The sequence below is a fragment of the Labrus mixtus genome, chromosome 14 (assembly GCF_963584025.1).
Source record: "Labrus mixtus chromosome 14, fLabMix1.1, whole genome shotgun sequence".
NCBI lineage: Eukaryota > Metazoa > Chordata > Actinopteri > Labriformes > Labridae > Labrus > Labrus mixtus.
In genome coordinates this window covers 6,541,667-6,560,714 of record NC_083625.1, presented here as the reverse complement: position 1 = coordinate 6,560,714, position 19,048 = coordinate 6,541,667, and positions in this window count along the sequence as shown.

Here is a 19,048-nt window from a genome sequence, read left to right as displayed (position 1 = left end):
ATGGGTCCTTGGAATTCTACTTTAATGTCTCCCCCATAATGTGCCACTGGTTGAAAGTCCTGTTTGAAAAAAACCCTTTGATTTGTCTGATCAGTTTTTAAGGATTTCATATAATAAATAAAGTGCCATAAAAAAAATAATACACAAGACATACCGGAACTGCTCCTCCTTGCTCCCTCTACGCTCTGAGTCCGTTAGCTACACTCTGCTGAGCCCCCACTGTTAGACCCCACGTGGGCCAAGTCTGCTCTGATTGGTCTGCCGATTCGCCCTGTCGTTATTGGTCAGTTGCTCAGCAGGGTTCTCGGAAATGTCCCGCCCCTTTTACCATATTAGGAATGCAGCCACTGGCTCCGTCCGAGGGGAGCATAAACATTAGCACCTTAGCACTGCTGTGCTACCGCAGGCTACGGCATATCGTGGGCGTGCTACAGAAGTTAACGGGCGTGCAACATGAGCTGCTGGGCTTGTCACAACGAGCCAACGGGCTTAGATCAGTGATCTCACACTGACAATGACGTCGGACTGACACATTTTTATCAAGGGGGGCTAGAACCGAGCGTTACATGCGGCTAATGCTACAGCTAACAGGAGGTTTTTTGCACATAGATGTGCCTAAACATACACAGGACACTTGGAAAACACACTAAAGTATATAAAACCAGAAAAAGCATAATATGGGACCTTTAAGCCAATAAGGGATTGCAAAAAAATCTGCAGTTCCTTGAGTGTCCACTGGAGGCAGGTTGCATAACCTGAAGGATCCCAATTAGGTGCCATGTTAAATGACAGCACAGATATATACATTTACAGCCTGATACATAAAAAAATGTTTTGGTCTCTATAGTTTGTTTCTCATTTCTTTATCAGTACACATTGTATCTGGGCTGATTGTTTTGCATAATGGGTGTGTTTCAGTAACCAAGATCATTTTGAGCATTGAGCATTTTTAATTATGCTGACCATCATTCTTGGGTTTTATAAAGCCTCTTAAGAAAATAATGGGTGACATCACCGAGACTACATCCATGTCTTGTTTGTACAGTCTATGGCTGTTTTCACAAATGCAGAAGCCAGGACATGACGTTACAAGACTGACACAGAAATGGCGGCTGAAGCAACAGAATCCGATGCAATGACGATATTTTTTCTAAGCATATAAGTGCTGTGTGTTGTTCGACGTAGATTGAACTGATTCACAGTATAACAGCAGAGATGAACGTTCTGGCTTACAGAAATCATGACATGTTTCATTACAGGCACAGATGTCACTCTGGTCACTCAAGATATAAACTTCATCCCCCCATTCCCACTTGCCTGTGGTGAATTTTCCTGAATATTTCCGTCTGTGTTCTCACATCGGCTCACCCTGCCTTTATACAGAAAATTTGCAATGGGGGTCGGAGGAAAGATTCTGGAATAAAGTGAAAAATGTGTCTGTTTTCATTCACACATGCAGCTCACTCTGAAAATTTCAGGAGGTTTTTAGGAGTTTTGTGCATATGTGAATAGAGTTTACGACTGCAATAAAGTGGATTGGATTACGCCTCCATCCTTGTGCCTCCTTTTGCACTCCACACAAACTTTGTCCCTGCACACAGCCAGCGCCCAATGAAACAGTGGATGATTCTGCATGGCCGACAAATGGAAACCAGAACACTTCTGACACCAAAAAAATCAATAAATTTTACCCTTTGGTGGCAATAGATGATAGTCAGGGCATAAGCAAAGTCAATATGACTCCTCCTCTGTGGATCATAAATGTCTCTTACAATTGTCATGGCAATTTATCCAATAGTTGTTTAGCTGTATCAGACAGATGAAGGATCATAGAAATTACGCTAACATGGCCAAAAAATAAAAAGTATCAGCTGCCATGTTGTCCCCCCGTTTTTTTAAAACAGCAGCTGCATCTTTTTAAAATGTATTTTTTGTTATCCTTCAGGGAAACACTGTGTGCTTATGAATGTTTGTGTGATTACTGGAAGACAGCGCATACGGGACGAACAGAGCCCACTCCTGCAGTTCAAAGCACTGGGTGTCTCAGGATTAGGGTTTTTTTTTTCTTTGTTAACGATTGGAGGACTCATAAAAACCGCAGCATCCCGCAGAGTGTTACTCAGGCTGCTCTGCTGGTGTTCCTCAACCACTGCTGTCTAGCTGCATTCACGTTTTATTGCACAACAACTCTGGAAGCATGTCTCAATATTTCCAATCTTTTAGTGTACACCTGTGAAGTGTAATCCTACATGAGAATATTACATATCCACTGTCGAATAAATTAAGAGGACTGGTGTGCCATAAAACTAATCTCTGAAGTCTGCATCTGCACTCAGCAGGAATTAAAATCTAAGGAGATCTTTATGGCCTAAAGCAGCACCTCTGGGAACTTGTACCATATATGAATACTCTAATCTATGACATGCAACACTCTCATAACACATGAGGCAAAATAAACCAAAAGGTAGAGTATTATATACTTATAATGAATGTCTTTGAAGGGGACAGCTGCTCATTAGGCCACATAAAATCCTGGTTGTTGACAGTGTTTTCTTGAGCTGCATACGACCTGCTGGTGGGAGATTAAATACCTAAAGCATTACTTCTAATTCACTCATATGGAGCAGATATAATGGATTCCATGTTTGGTATAATTATTGAACAACAGATCTTAAGAGGGCGACGTTAACATTTTTATTTATGCTCTTAACGAATCACTAAATCACTCAATACCACGGTTAGAGTAAAGACTATAGCCCTATTCACGCAGTTGTAAAATCTCCTTTTAGTTGTCTGGGTGAACTTGCAGGTGTGAACCATTGACTGTATATAGATGGACAACGTGTCTTTATCTCGCACATTACAGATAATACGTCAAAGATCCATCAGGTTGTTGTTGTTGTTAGTCTAGAGGCCGACACTATTCCTGACACCCAATTCACACATACTCCGTGCGCGCAGCGGTCCGTCAGTACCACGGTTTTGCTCCGTCGGACGGCTCGCGCCCATTCACACTGGATCCGTTTCTCGGATGTCAGCGCAGCGTAGCGCACCCATGACACATCACAGGAGAACTACAAGATCCCGCGGGAATTAAGAGAAAAACATGCAAACAACATGTTGCTTTGTCTTTCTGAGGATGCATTGTTGTTCATTCGGTGCCTGTTTTGACGTAATGTTGAGAAAGCGATGAAAAATACGATCGCGAGTCCGTATATTGTGTTTTATTTTGAAACTGACCGGATGCTCTGTGCGTTTCCTTGTCTGACTTCCTGTCCGGGCTGTCATATTCTGTCCAGCTTGACGCGTGCCTGCAGCGTACTCCGGCGAAAATAGACTCGCTGCGTATTTGAAACGGAGCAGAGTGCAGTGCCGTCGGTGGCACGCGCCGGAGACGGACCGCAATGTGACCCTGTGTGAACACAATGATAGACTAGAGTGGAAGCTAAGTACAACGCGCGCCACTGACGGACCGCGGCGCGCACGGAGTATGTGTGAATTGGGCTTAAGTCATGCAGGTCACAGGATTGCTGTGGGATTCCTGCATAATGCTGAACCAGAATCTGGTTCAAATTGCTGCAAGGACCCGTAGCTGTCTTTACTGCAGCCAGTCAGCAGGGGGAGCTCTTAATCGTTTAGCTCATTTCAATGCGCCTGTTTCTCCGTCCATCTTAATATACATGCTATGGTGTGAATGCCAACACCCAAATTATTCACCCCAACTTTAGTCCAACTTTTTCTCGCTACCACTCTAGTAAAATCTCACAAGAAGTCTGGATGAGTTAATGTGTGAACACAGCTGGTAAATTCACCATGAGCAAGAGGGCAGGAGGAGATGACTGTGACCTGTGTGCAACCGATTCTTTGTGCATGTAATGAAGCTGCTCCATACTCTTTTCAGCTTGCCAGCATGTTATTTTACACTCATTAATTGATACTGTGAATACATTGAAACTCTCCTTCTGTGAAGGACGTTTGAGAGGGCAGCCAAGGAAGATTTCAGGGGCAGGCTGTACTGAACTTTCCATGTGTGAAAGGGGCTTACAATTCACAAAAACGAGTATACTACTAAAGTACAGAGTCAAAGAAAAGCAATGACAGTATCCATGTTCCATATTGCTATTCACTTGTTCCACCATTTGTAGACTCTGATCTCTTCAACATTTCCACTGCTGTCTCAGGGGAAAAAACAGCAGAGGCGAGCTAATCTCTTGAATCATGTCTTGTGTTTCTCGGCCATGTTGTTGTTACAGATTGACGGGGCTCAGCACTTTGACCCCCAGGGAGGTTCCTGGAGGTTGACTCACCGCCACGTTGTAATGGAGTCAGCATCACATCACAGCAAACCCCAATGCTACAGCACATTTCCATGGCTTGGCAGAAAAACAGCCACCAAAGCAGGAAAACCACACTTGCTCTCTGGAGTGTTCCAGTATCTGCAAAACCCCCAACTGGAGGATCCCGTCCAAACTACACCCTTGAAACATGGAAAGGCTGTCCTGGAGGTGAAATATTACCGAGCTTGTATTTGGATCTAGAAGTCTTTTTGGTTAGGCAGCTATAATCTGAATAACTACACCTTTGAGAAATAACTTTTTGTTTCACATATGGGAAGACTTCCTTCATTGACAAGTAATACAGAGCATTACAGCATCTACACCAGGTACTCAGAAATATGATGATGGGGCAATTGTTAAGCTGATCAGTTTGGTCTCTCTTCTTTGACAAACAGGTGATATCAAGTAAATGGACTTCAGCTTGTGTAGCGCTTCTGACTACTCAAAGCGCTTTTACACCTACACATTCACACACTGATGGCAGAGGCTGCTATGTAAAGTGACCAAAGGATTTACTGTAACTTATCCCATTCACACACATTCATACGCCGCTTACAAAGCAACAGGAGCAACTTGAGGGTTAAGTGTCTTTCCCAAGGTCACATCGAACATGTGGCCGCAGGAACTGGGGATCAAACCCTCAAATCGACCTTGAGAGACGACCGACTTTATCAACTGAGCCACAGCCGCCCCTGTGGAAACAATGCTATAAGCCTATCCCAACCCCTAAATAGCGAACATCAGTCACTATTAAGGCAATCATTTGGATTTCCTGTTGGTGGATGTTTAAACCTTGAGGATGGGATTACAGGAGAGCTGTGTGCAGTCGCTGATTCAGCCAGTTAATCGGTTAAATGAAATTGTTTTGACTGTTTCAGCATGCAAGCATACTATCTCAATTCCTTCTTCCACTTGAATATAAGAGAAAAAGATTTGGGGTGGTTTAGGGATACAGTCAGTACGTTTACATGCACAGTCAAGTTGAGCTAAGGTTATAGTTCTAGTTAGGTTTAGTGCTGTTTAACTGGACTACTGTCCTTGTCCCAGTATAAAAGCATGTGGGGGAGGGGATTAATCGACTGAATGTTTATACAACGTTGCAGACATATGGGGACCAATAGTTTTAATCTGAAAGAAAGGACTGTTGTGATGTACTTTACAACATTTGAAGCCATAAAAAAAGTTTTAAAAGGTCGAGGTTTGGGCTTTCAGACTTTCTTTATAGTATAATAAAAGTCTTAAATGTTGGTCGAATGGGATGGTCGTTTTACCTCTGTGCATTCAGAAGTTGGTCCAGAACAGGTTTAGACTATTAAAGTGACATTATATTATATTAAACACTTCCTTTCTCTCAAAAAAATCACATCCATAGGAAATGTACCAAGTTTACAATCGTCTCTGGTCTCAGATGATGTTGCATTTTAAGCTTCCTGTTTGATACTGTGGTAAGCTCTTTTGGTCTCCCAGTAAGTGAAAGTCCTTTTCATTATTTCCATTTCATTTTGAATACAGTACTTTTTTCTACTACTGTAAGAGCTTCCAACTCTGTGTCTTATAATATTGGTCAGCCTAAGTGAATATTTGACGTTGCGGTCACAACTAATGAAAGACTAAATATAAACGACTGTAACTCTGGTTCAGTCCAGTGGTGATTGTTTTGAAATGTTTTCCAATGGTGGTGAACATAAATATTCACACATCAACACTCATTTACTCTGTCTCAGAGAAGCCAGAGGATTTATTAGCAGACCCATACAAGAAAGAAAACATACAGAGTTTTAGTTTTTCAGGGTTATGACGACAAAAAGGCCGTAACACATCGAGGTCACTTGGATAAGAAAACAACGAGTCGACGTTTTAGAAAATGTTTGAAGCCGACGTCGGTTTGAATTTAGTGGCACGGACGATCATTTTAATGTTTCAGACCTCACTTTTCAGTCATCCAGAGGTCAATCCTGTTCTTATGCATTATTCTCACAAAGGGTTTAAAGTTTCACATGATCTTTGTAACCTTCACACTATAATCAGAAACAGACACTTTGCTTTAGGCCCTTTGACTAAGCACAGACATTATTCTCAGCTATTTAGAGCAGCCATCAGAGTTTATATTTAATAGCCAAATGGCCTGTGATCATACTGGTGTTTTCTTTTTTTACCTATTAAAGGTTGAGAGACAAAGGGGTAACAGTATATCATGTAAGTCAGATGTGTTTAACAATTCAAACACTTTATTTTGCTGCCAAGTAAAGACGACCTTCAATGATTTACCATGGACATAAACACAACCAGCGATTACAGTAACCAGTGTAACTTGTATGAATTATTTTTATCTATTTCTGTCCTTGTATAATGAGCGTAAAAAATATAAAACAATATAAAGATACATTACATGAATGTAATAAAATGCTGTTTTCTTTCGTTGTAAAGTTGTGTTGACTTTATTTAAAGATGTTTATGTTAAAAAAACAACAACAAAAAACTTTGTCGCAACTATGATACACATGTAACTTAAAAAAGAGTTTTGGATGCAAACCAGACTAGAAGTCATCTCTGAGCCCCTTTTCTTAAGTTTGCACACTGTCTTGAAGTGAAGGATTACAAACTGACTTGAAATCCTTCCTCCTTATGTAGTCAGACGTTTGCTTGTTTCAGTCCCTCGAGGTAGGTTTCTGAGAATTTGACCATTTTACCCTAATTCCCCTGCACACGTCATCACGTATGTCACCGAACTCGTTTCTTTGATTATAAAAATATCACCCCCCCCTCGGCCTGCATTATTGTATAAACATCCGAGGGTATGGTTGACTGTGTCTTTAATATCTTGGGAACGCTGCTGACTTGAGACATACTTTGAAGCAGACAGCTGTGCACTTGTAACGTGAGCTCTGCTGCGATCGGTTCTCTTTCATGTGCTACCTAATCCGGCCTCAGACTGCAGTGTTTTAAAGGAGACAGGTAATCCATAAATCAAAGGTGTTCTTGAGATTTTTTTATCCACAATGTCAGGTTGAAAACTGTCATTCTGCCACTCCTTTAACCATTTCCTGATGCGAGGCTGTGCTTCAAACTTTTCACCAGCCGGAGGCTCTCATACAAAAGTGAATGAGTGAGTGTGTGCTGATCTCAATCCCTCTTTTTCTGATCAGTGCTTTCACACTGGCCCGGCAACAGACTTAACGTATTAGTAATAATATGCAGATCTTTCTTTGCCCATGGATAGCTTTATAATGGCGTACTCTTGATCACATACTAGACGTGTTACCTAGAATCTAAAGTCTTGGAAGACCTCAACTTCTAAGAATGCTTCTACAAACCGGGTCATTTGAGCTCCAACAATGACGGAAAGTCAAGAGTCAAGTTAACAAACTGGCCTTAAGTTTATAACAAGTTAAAAAAAGATGTGGCATTAAGGTTCTTCTTCCATTGGACGGATGCTTGAAGAGGTATGCAGCGAGCGTTCAGATGTCAAAAGCTTCAGAGAAGATGAAAGCATTAGCAGTTCAACTCTGCTCAGGTTGTGTCAGTTTCCACAAACCAAAGAGATTTACTCTTTCCAATGAAGATATCAGTCTTCAACCACTTAACTTATCCCTGTTATCACCTCTTTAAAAAACGTTTTATCTTCAAAACACATTTTTCCTCATGCCAATAACGATGATTCCAGGATGAAGACTGATCGAATGATCGCATGTGTTGGTAGAAATGTGCACATGATCCTCCATTAAATTTACTTTTTGCAAAGCAGAAGAGAAAATATGACGTAACAAACCCATAATGCCTTAAATCAACGGTTAAAAGAAACTGAATGCACAACAAAGATGATCATTTAAATCCTATTGATTTTGGGATCTACAACACAAATTTAAAACTCAAGCAAAAGACTCCACTTTGCCTCCATTTCTGGATCATTTTCATGCAGATTCAAGAAATGATGCATACTCAAGCAAAATATGCCAAATTATTCCAGGTTTGTGTGTTGCTCTATCCTAAAATATTCATATTTCTTTTAAAGGAGGACCTGCCTCTGAATTTATTGGCTCTAAATTCTTTAAATATTCCTTAAATTTTGGCGCTTTAAAGCAAAAACTGCCAAAAAAACAAACAAAAACACAACATTATCCTCCTGCAAAGACTTATTTACTCTCAAATCTGTGACGACCTGATCATCTTTGAGTCCGCTCCTCAGACTGATCAAAGACATCCCTCCCACAGAGATCAGGGAGATTTGTCAGCCATTAAAAAAAAAAAACTGTGGAAAGTACTTGAGTCGTCTCAGAGACATCAGGGATCCCTCCTCCACCCTTTTAGAGTTCCCACCGTTTGAACGTTTCATGTCTGCAGGCTTTTGTCTCGCAGCTCTGGTTTTGTGATTATAGACAGAGAGATCAAATGTCTCTGTTACAGCCCAATTTCAGCTGAACGTGAGATGAGTTCAATATCACACTTCAGCTATCACTACTTTCAGGAGGAAAAATGTAATGTTTGCTTCACTTGTGTCGGTGGCTGCAGTCTAACTTTTTTTATTTCTGGAATCGTGATTATGATACGATGATGTGATGGAGTCAGACGAAGTGAGTTGCAGCACTGCATAATCGGCCTTTGTTTACAGTTACAGCAAATATTCAAAACGAGTGAAATACATTTGAATGTGAAAGGAAAGTGTGATATATTTCGGACAACCCAACTTACACATGTACAGGACAAGATCCCTCCAAAGGGGGCGCCAATCTCAACACATACCCAAAGTTCCCCCCCCCCCTGGAGCTTTAATATAAATGTTCTGAATGTTAAAGGGTTTCGCTACATAAGGAGATCAGCGTGTCTGATACTTGCAGTCCTCTCTACTTTGTGGAAAAAGTCATATGGAAGCACTTCTTCAAACTGCTGACAACAGAAATCTTTCCCCTCATTTCGAATCCTCTGAAGATCATGAAGACAAAATGTGGGAAGTAGCTTAAAACAATTCCCTGAGATTTGAAATACATGAAGAAGTACAGATAAGCTCCAGGGCTTCCTTGTCTTTCATTATATGTACTTAAACACACACACACACACACACACCTTGACAACACCTGGCACTGAAACATGGAGTTCAAGGAGAAAACCAGAGTAAACTCATGTCCCTGATGTAATTGTCAAATAAACATGTATGCGTGTATTGAAGTGTGAGAGCTCCATAAGAACGAAGGCTTATGTGTGTTCCACCTGTCCACATGTGCGTCCTGACCCTGCTCCTCACTGAACATGCCCCCAGCATTGTTTTATGACCAGCAGCTCTGAGCCTCCAAACACCTGTACTATAAATCAGCAGCTCTCTTCTGTAGGTGTTACATAACCCAGCAGGGGTTTACTGACGCCAAACACACAAGCGCCCGAGGTGGAGGCCCGACACGGGGCCGGCGGGAGTCGACTCATCTTCTAAACGTATGGGTGGTGCTTTGGCACACGGGTGTGATTACAGGTGGTTCACAGTGAAGGCAAACAGTCATAAAACGTGTTGTTGGGGCCTTTTAAAAAGTCTTCCAGAAGCAGAGATGAATGCTCTTTGGTTTGGATCCACCGAGTTAGGATGGACTCTGCAGGGCCCCTCAAATAAAGACGTTTTGTCTACAAGTATATTGACTTCTTTTACAACCTATTTTTCAAATCCAATACAAAAATGTCCGTACAATCTAACGTTAGTTATTTACTTCATCCCGACAAAAACAGAAGAAATGTGGATTTTCAAACAGGCATGCAGAGCGACGAGGAGGTGAACAGGTCTTTGTCAACAGATGTCAAAAAGCTGAGGCAAAATGAGCTTGCATAATAGAAACTTAAAAACAAATCATGTTGTAAATGATTTAAAGAAATGACAACACCCCTAAACATTTCTGCAATGCAAATATTAGCAGTGTTAGCCCTTTTCCTACTCTTCACTTCTTGGTCTGGGATCATCTTGAATGCCTTCCTACGCACTACATCTGCATTCTGCAAACCCCTCTCGAATATGTAAAGTATGGAGTAACATGTTGGAAAAGGAAAACAAACAAAAAAAACGTGAAATTGATTCAGTGGATATGGTGAGAGTGGGCGCTCCTTAACGTGGCCTGTGTGAACAGATAAGGTTCTCAGACCACCTCCGCCTGAGGCCCGAGTTCTTGGAGGACAGATATGGATCCGTCCTCAGTGCATCTTGGGTGCATTTAAGGCAGTCTACTGGGGATGTGATCATGAAAACCACCAGGTGCTGATGTTGTATTTCAAACATCCAGAGTGTTCTCTCATCAATTTGTGCAGATTAAAATAAAGCTTGAAGAGTGAACACTACTGCCAGGTGGCAACAAACACAAAGTAAAGCTCGGGATCTGTTAGATGTGCTAGGACTAGGACACACTTATCATGTCTTTAGATTATATGATATTATAAGGGCAATGAAATGATGCAAGCTGTGCAACAGTTCAGGATTTATAAATGTAAAGTTCACTGACTGTAGCTGGTGTTGAAGCCGCTCATGTGAACGAGTCATCATTGGAATAAACTGTTCCTTGTGTTTGTGCCTCTATATGGATTTCTTATGTGCAATTTTCAACCCAGATATGGAAATCTTCTGGTTCAACTGTGATTACTGCTCCACAGCCAGGATGTAAACCTGCTTCCGTTTCCATATGAACAAAAATAAATATGCAACACACAGAGAGGAAAAAGTGATGTGAATACAGATTTAAGTCACAACATGAGGTTGATATGAGCTCATGAAACCCATTCTCGGCAATCACAGTCCAATCAGAGCAACATGCCAGAGCGTTCGAGATACTTAAAAGAGTGCAGCTCATGTCTGATAACGTGAGGAGAAACACTGCGCTCGTGTTCCTCCGTCTTTGTGCCTCGTTCAAACAGTTCTCAGTCGTGGCAGAGAGCGCACTTCCAAGAGCGAGTTAAGAGAAAGTCCCTCTGTGTGGAGCCAAGTATTAATGCAAACCCTTTGACTCTACAGGAGGGAGAGTCGGTGAAACCAGCTCTGAGCAGCACAGACCAGTGATATCATTTCCCTCCTCATCATCCCAGCATGAGACGTATGCGATCACAATGTACAGCAACAATTTAATCAAATCATGTTCTCTCCCGGGGAACAGATGACTTTGATATGTTTGGGAATTTGGCCTAAAAAAGGACCAGAGCAGGCTTGGGGACTCCGTTGTAAAACTCTGTGTTTACTCCATCAGTAAACATGTTGTTATTTGTGAATTGCAATCATCCTTAGACCCACTTCTTGATCGTCTCCATCCAAGGTTTTGGAATTTAGCTTTGTGAGCATAGTTACATCCAGTGAGTCTTACAAAAAGGGCTCATATAAATATGTTAATGTTGAGTTTTAATATTGAGATTTTTTTACACCCCTGATCAAGAACATGACTGATTTTGTAACATAACAATGAGTAAGGTCTTTTTACCTGCTCTTTTGTAATGTTAACAGACAAAGAGTAAGGTATTTTATCTGCTTTTTGTAAAGTGTCTCGAGATAACACTTGTTATGAGTTGACGCTATACAAATAAAAATTGATTGATTGATTGAATTGATCAATTCAATTCTTCTTTCTCAGACAAAAACATTAGCAACGAATGTGCTGAATGCTAACGTTAGCTAATGATGATGGGTTTTCTTTGCAATATGGCCCGGTATCTGCAGAGATAAAGAGATTTTAGTAAGTATAGGCAAAGTAGCCACAGGTCAGTTTCAAACCCGGGCCGCTATGCCCTGAGGACCATAGCCTCTGCCCATGGGGCGCACAAAACAACCACTGGAGCCGTTTTCACATATGCACTCCGGATAATTTCTAGATATTTACAGAAGGACTTCTCCGGAGATTCTCCCGACCTAGCCGTTCACATATGCTCCTCACAGCGGGGGACTTTCCCTGTCAGAGGGGAAGGGGGGGGGCGGGGGATTTCCCGACGTAAGACGTGACGTAAATAAAAAAACGCGAAAGTAGCGGCCGTAGCAACAGAGTCCGCTACACAACGTTATAATGAGAATATTTGCCTTTATATCAGTGCTGTGTGTAATCCAATGGAATTACAACATCCACAAAAGAGAGGAGAACAACATGCTGACGAACAGAAAATATTATGCAGCCGTTTAATTACGGGCACGGAGATCGTAGAGGTCGCGTGCAGACAATTTAGGCAGTCACTGTATAAACGTCACTCGGGTCCCATTGGCTCGAATTGAAATCTCCGGAGTATATGCTGCCGCGTTCAGACATCAGCTTTTCTGCGGATAAAACACACTAGGGGTCTGGCCGGAGAAACTCCGGGTAAAGACCGCGCGAAAAATGAGACTGTCTGCGTTCACACATAGCCTAAAGTCCCTCCGGGTAGCCAAATCTCCGGAGTTTTTCAGGAGATTTCCGTATGTGTGAAAAGGGTTGAGGTCACCAGCGCCCCCACTGGTTTGTTTTTAACCAATGTTTGAGTGTCGTCATATAATGAAAACTGAAGACTTCTTAACCCACACACACAGGCCTCAGCTTTGCACCAATAATAAAAAATAGTCAGAAATGACGCTATACTTGTAAACATGTTTACTAAAATGGGATATGTGATATGGGATCTAATGGGTAGTCCTTGGTCTTTTGAGGCAGCCCCAAGTGGACACTCGAGGAACTGCACATATTTGGCTTCATTGTTCAGCAACAGAGATTGCTGCTTTGTCTTAACACATAAACATGCCGATATGATAAGTCAAAATCATAGCGCCACGGTTACTGCTAAGGCAGTTAGTAGTCTGACCGGGGTCATTTCAAAACATTTCAAATTGTTGTTCACACTTTATGTTGACACAGCGACTACAGGACATTCTACTTGACCTACAGCACCTCTGATGTGCACGTGAGAGCCTGTTCAGTGATTCCTGTATTATTATTGTTTTTCCTTATTGCAAAAAGGTCTCGATCACAGGGAAAGCAGAATGGCATATATCAGTGTTTGCATGTCACAATTAGTTTCAGCAGATTTCACTGTCCATGTAAGAAATTGGTGTTCAGTAAACCTGCCATCTCTTTGTTTCCTCTTTGCAACCATGGATGATGTGTGTATTTGTGTTGTAACATAAGAACTACAAAAGTATATTTACTGTGCATGTTGGACGAGAGAATCGGTTTGGGAGACTTTTCTGTTCCTTCTCCACATCGAGTGTTTGAGCCAAACCTTCTGGCTGCTGGCGTGCGGCCCACAAACAGCTCTCCTTCTTTGTGTTGTACGTCAGTATCGATTGTATGAATGATGGTTGAGCTCAGCCCTGACAGACCATGAGGTGACTGCAGGCCTACGTCAGCTCTGGCTTCAGTCTGGTTATTCTGTGTTATATCAGCTGTCAGGGTTTTTTTTTTTTTTTTTCATGTATTGCATGTTAGAGGAGAGTTTCTTCACACTCTGAACTGAAATGAGACAGAGAGCATACATCCTCTGAAGTCAGGGCTGTGTGACAGTCTACAGTTCTCAAAGTAAGAAGGCTCTGTTACTGCAGCAATGTGACACACACACACACACACACACACACACACACACACACACACACACACACACACAGACAATGATTATTCATCAAAGATAGACTGTAGATAGTTGTGATTCACTGCAGCGCCCCCTGATGGCCTCTTAGAGCAGAAAGACATGTTCTTGTTGACAGTACCTCTTAAAAAAATACATATAATTGAAAAATAATGTTAAGGTGTATTTTGCCTTCATTGTATAGGAGAGCAGGAGACAGACAGGAAACTTAAGCACAGGGCTGAGGCAGTAGTCGAACCCACAGCCTCTGCAACGAGGACTGCAGCTTCTATACATGGGGCGTGCATCATTTATGCTTTCTTGCGCCCCAATTTCACCCATTGATCAAGATCTCTTTCACTAGGGTGACCTGGCCAAGAGGGCAGCAACACTCGTCATAATAGAAAGAAATTACATTTTAATATATAATAGTAATGAAGTAAATGTTTTGTAAGATCACTTGACAGTCAAATTTAAAAGTAACACATCCTCAAATAGAATCGAAATAAGATCTTCAACCCGTCTCAAACCTGAAGAGAACAAACATTCAGCTTTAATAGGAATGTTTGTCTTAGATTAGTTTTTGTGTTTTAAATCGCACGTTGTGCATCAACAACACAGACACTGTTAACTCCTGAACAACCTGTCAAAGCTTTTGTCTCTCCGACTGCAGGAGACCAGTCACAGTCTAAATCCAATTACAGCAATTTCCTTCAATTTCCAAAGCCCCCATAAAGCCTTCAGACCTCATTTCCCCCAGGTCACGTCAAAAACACAAGTGTGAGAAAACGACTGCTACAGTTAAACACAGGGGTTGATTAAAAGGCTCCGACCCAACTTTAAGGAAAATCTTGCAGATTGACTTATTCAGTGTGCACACTTCTCTTGTCTCCTAACTCAGACCTTTTTTAAACAAATAAACATAACAGCTGCAAAACTACTGCTGTAAAGTACAAGTAAACAAGTAGATTTTACAGTAATACTTTGCAAGAGTGTGAAAAGCAAATATTTCAAAAGTGTGGGTTTCACTTGATATTTAGTGTATAAATCATAAAGCAGTCAGAATTTGTAAAAGTGATTCATAAAGTGTATAAAATGAGTGATATGAAACTGTAACCTTCAAGAGGTTTTTGTCGATGATTTGTCACCATTAGTCAAGATTACCTCATTTCTTCTGTGTCGTCTTGATGTCGATGTGACTTGTTGAAGGATCATCCAGGGAGTGCTCATCTGAGGGTGTCGACACCACGAGACACAAAGTCTGAGGATGTACCTGAGGAGGAGGAGAAAAAAAAAACAACTCTTATTTAGACTGTGACGACACCACAAGGAGTTTCTGAACCGAACGTGAGTCTGCTGACTGATGACATGAGAAGAAACTCTGAGAGGAATCACGGGGACTAGTACATTTCTTTTCTCTTTGATATAAGGACTGTAATGTGCTAAACTTTGTGTCTTTACACGTTCACACCTGCTCAGCAAGTACAGTGTCACAGCTCAACAGACCAGGTAGAGTTCGACCTGAGTGAAGTGACCCAGAAGCGTCAATGAGGCAGCATTCTATCAGCTGGTTAATGCTAAACTATGTACGCTGCAGACTGGCCCCGTTAAAACCACTTATAATATTTACAATATTTCTGATAAAGTGAACGCTGTCATTGTGAATAAGTCAGTGTTCACCTTGACGTTAACAGCCCTTCTCTTTGAGACAACAACGCTGTTCTTCTTCCACATACAGCATGATACGGCAGTGATCATTAACGGGCAGCCTGCAGGCCACATCCGGCCCCCAGAATATCAATAATTAAACAATAAATATAAAAATTCAATCACAAGGCTGAAATATAATACAGTAAATGGGATGAATTACATTTCCCATTTGACACAAACGTCTTGGCATCGAGCTGGCCTTTGTGTTGTTGATGATCCCTGGCATACGGGGGGAACACTTCTGTGATCATTTGATGAGTGGCTTATTCATATTTCCATCTACCATCATCTTTCTTGATAATTTGGTTCAGTCGTGCTCTTTTGCAAGAGTCCAGCTGGATTGTTTGGCATTGGTTTTGCATTTCCCTCCTCAGAAAAGACCAGTGGAGACATGTAGTTGTCCCAGTGTTGCTCGTGGACTGTTGATGTTAGCTTCCAGTTGAACTAGCCACAAGTCAGTCTGAGGCTGTTATTATCCAACAGACGTCTGTGTAACCTTTACTGTGACCAGGAAACGTGTTTAAACACTGGAAAAAAACTACAACCAACTGTGATATCTTCAGAATAGTGACGTTTGATCGAAGTGTGCGTTGGTCACACAACTTTCAGTCCCAAACAGATGACAAACGGAGCATGGAGGGTATGCAGGGCATGGGGAAGAACCCAGGGTCTTTGTGTGGGTACAAACAAAGTGTCCTAATGGAAAGGGCTGTTTATGTCAAGGTGAAGCAGTAAAACATAGCCACAAATACAGCAAACAATTACTCTAAGATGTTGTACAACAAGTGGGACTTTTTTAGTGGTTAAAGTTTGTTTTTCAACTGACCCCATCCGCAGCAGAACAGGAACCATACTACAGTACGATGGGAGTTATAGATTATTCAACTACTCAGCTTTTCTGCCACTTGTGATGGACACAGCCAAAACAACAGGAAGTGGCTGAAACACACAAGTTTAATTTGCAGTCACTTAACATCACATAACACACACAGTCATATTCAATTTGTTTGGTTTAGCATCTAAGTTTTAGCACTTTTGATAATACATGTTTTTTTTATAAAGTTCACATATTGAACTTATATTGCTTTGTATTGTTTGTTCATTTGATTAATGCATAGAAATTCAATGTATTTCTTTTTAGTCACCTGGTTGCTGTATATCCTTCCTGGTTTGGACAAAAAAAAATGGAGATGAGGGCGGAGCTTTGCTTTATGGAGAAGGACCATACCAAGTGATCTGACAACATGGGGGAGGGGGGGGGGGGGTTCCTTTGCGTTACATTTCGTCAAACATCTGGTGTTGAGAAGTTGAGGTCAAGGTGCAAAAAAATGCAGTTCCTCAAGTGTCCAATTGAGGTATTTTACCTTTACTGTTTGTCCACAACATCACTGTTGCCAAGAGACTGCTCATTGGGTGATAATGTCGGCTTCTCTAGATAATATCTCAAAGATTGATTGATTGAGATAGCTCCTTGCACAGATCCCTTTAGATGCCTTTATCAATGAGGCTGATAAGTACTAAAGTGTCTTTTTAAAACAAACAAATCAAACCGTACAGATGTTATCCTCTGCCACTTAACACTTATTCATAACGTCTGACTTTGCACCACATGTTGCTCGTATCAACTCTCTGACTGGCTCAATGCAAAAACAGTATTCCTCCATAATTTAAACCTCTTGATTTATAAAGACAACTCTGTTCACATTCCTCTTTAACAAACTGGCTAAAACTAAACTTGTTCTTGTAAGAGGTCAAAAGGTGAACGTTAGAATCCCATGAGTTTGAAGACAGCACAGTATAATGGATAAACCGCAGTATGCCAGGTCATAACTTTAGACTCAGGATATTCAATTATACTCTCACTGATCGTCTTGAATCTAAGATGGGTAATTGAGTCTGATCAGTAAATCTTTACATCCCTATCTTTACACGAACTGTAACACTTCTCCACATGCTTCTCTTTGTGTAGAGGTTAGGGTCAGTAATGATGGCTTGGTGTAATTTCTGGAATCAGGATCTGTCTTTTGTACACACTTTCGCATCATCTCACAAACTCAACAAATTCTCAGCTCCATGATCCACCTGTGAAACACTTTTCTTGTCTTAAAACAGAGCAAAACAAAATCCCACAGTTCCACGGGATTTCGTTTGAAATTAAAACTTTTCATATTGTGGATGGAGCGTAGAGCTGTTTTGGAGTTAATGTTATAAATCAAACCAGGAGCCATGAGGCAGCCTTATAACTGAGACTGCATCCCTGGCCTTTGGGCTCGCAAAGGCTGGTTATTAAAATGACAGGTGTTGTCACTTTTTTTTACACTTCCTTTGAGGTGCAACCTGTAACTACTGTCATGAAAAGAAAGTGCACTAAGCTGCAAAAGGAAACTTAACAAGCATGTTGCATAATGTCGAACTTCTTGAGGCTCCCCTCTTTGCTGTCATCTGCTCACGTGTGATAAAGAGAATTCACTTCATCACCGCGAGAGAGCTGTTGTCTCCAAGCTGCAGTCTCTGCATGAAGCATGTTTTTTTAATTTAATGCTGGTACTGTACTGTAGTCAACAGGCTATAAAAGTAAACATAATGCATGTTGGCAGATGACACACAGCAATGGAAAAGTGGAACAAACTGTTCTCATGTTTGAGGCCAAAATAAGAGCAGATTTTACCTTATATGGCTCATTTAAGTTCTGCACTGAATTACTGAGATAACAAAAACAGCCCATTGTTTGCACTCTGAGAATTTGACTCCCTTCCCTCACAAATCCCAATGAGCAAAGACCTCTTTGAGGAGCTATAAAACCGTCCAGCAAAAACAAAAACAGATACAAAGATTTCAATCCAGCATGTTTCTGTGATTATTACATTTCAGTCGTGATTGATTTGACGGTGTTTTGACATTTAATTTTGGCATCAGTGACATTCAGCATTAAAGCAAAGACACCGTTCAAGTGATTTCTCAGATAAAGAATTGTGTGTGTGTGTGAGTGTGTGCGTGTATTGGTGTGTGTGTGTTGACTATCTCTTTAAATACGAATGTAAAGCATCTGTGTGGAGTTTTTAGCTGTTTATGAAACGGCCTGAAATTAATACTGACAGCTCTTTATAACCTATGAAATCAGACAGGACCATGAGGCACACGACTAAACATTTCTATGTGATGATCTTTAATGCCTGAAACCATCTGCCACAAGGTAGGCGTCAGACGAGCGGACTACAGAGACAGTCTTAGTTTACATTTTCCACAGCAGAGATTGACAACGAATGATTTTTTTTAACTGTTAAAAAAAAAGCAGGTTGAGATTTTTGTGGAATACATATATATATATATATATATATATATATATATATATATATAGATATATATATAAAGAAATGTAGCATTTGCAGGAGGAAATCAGCAAAGAAAAATGATGTAACTTTTCTTCCCAGAGGCATCAATTTGCAAACAAATCAAAAGTTCATTACAAA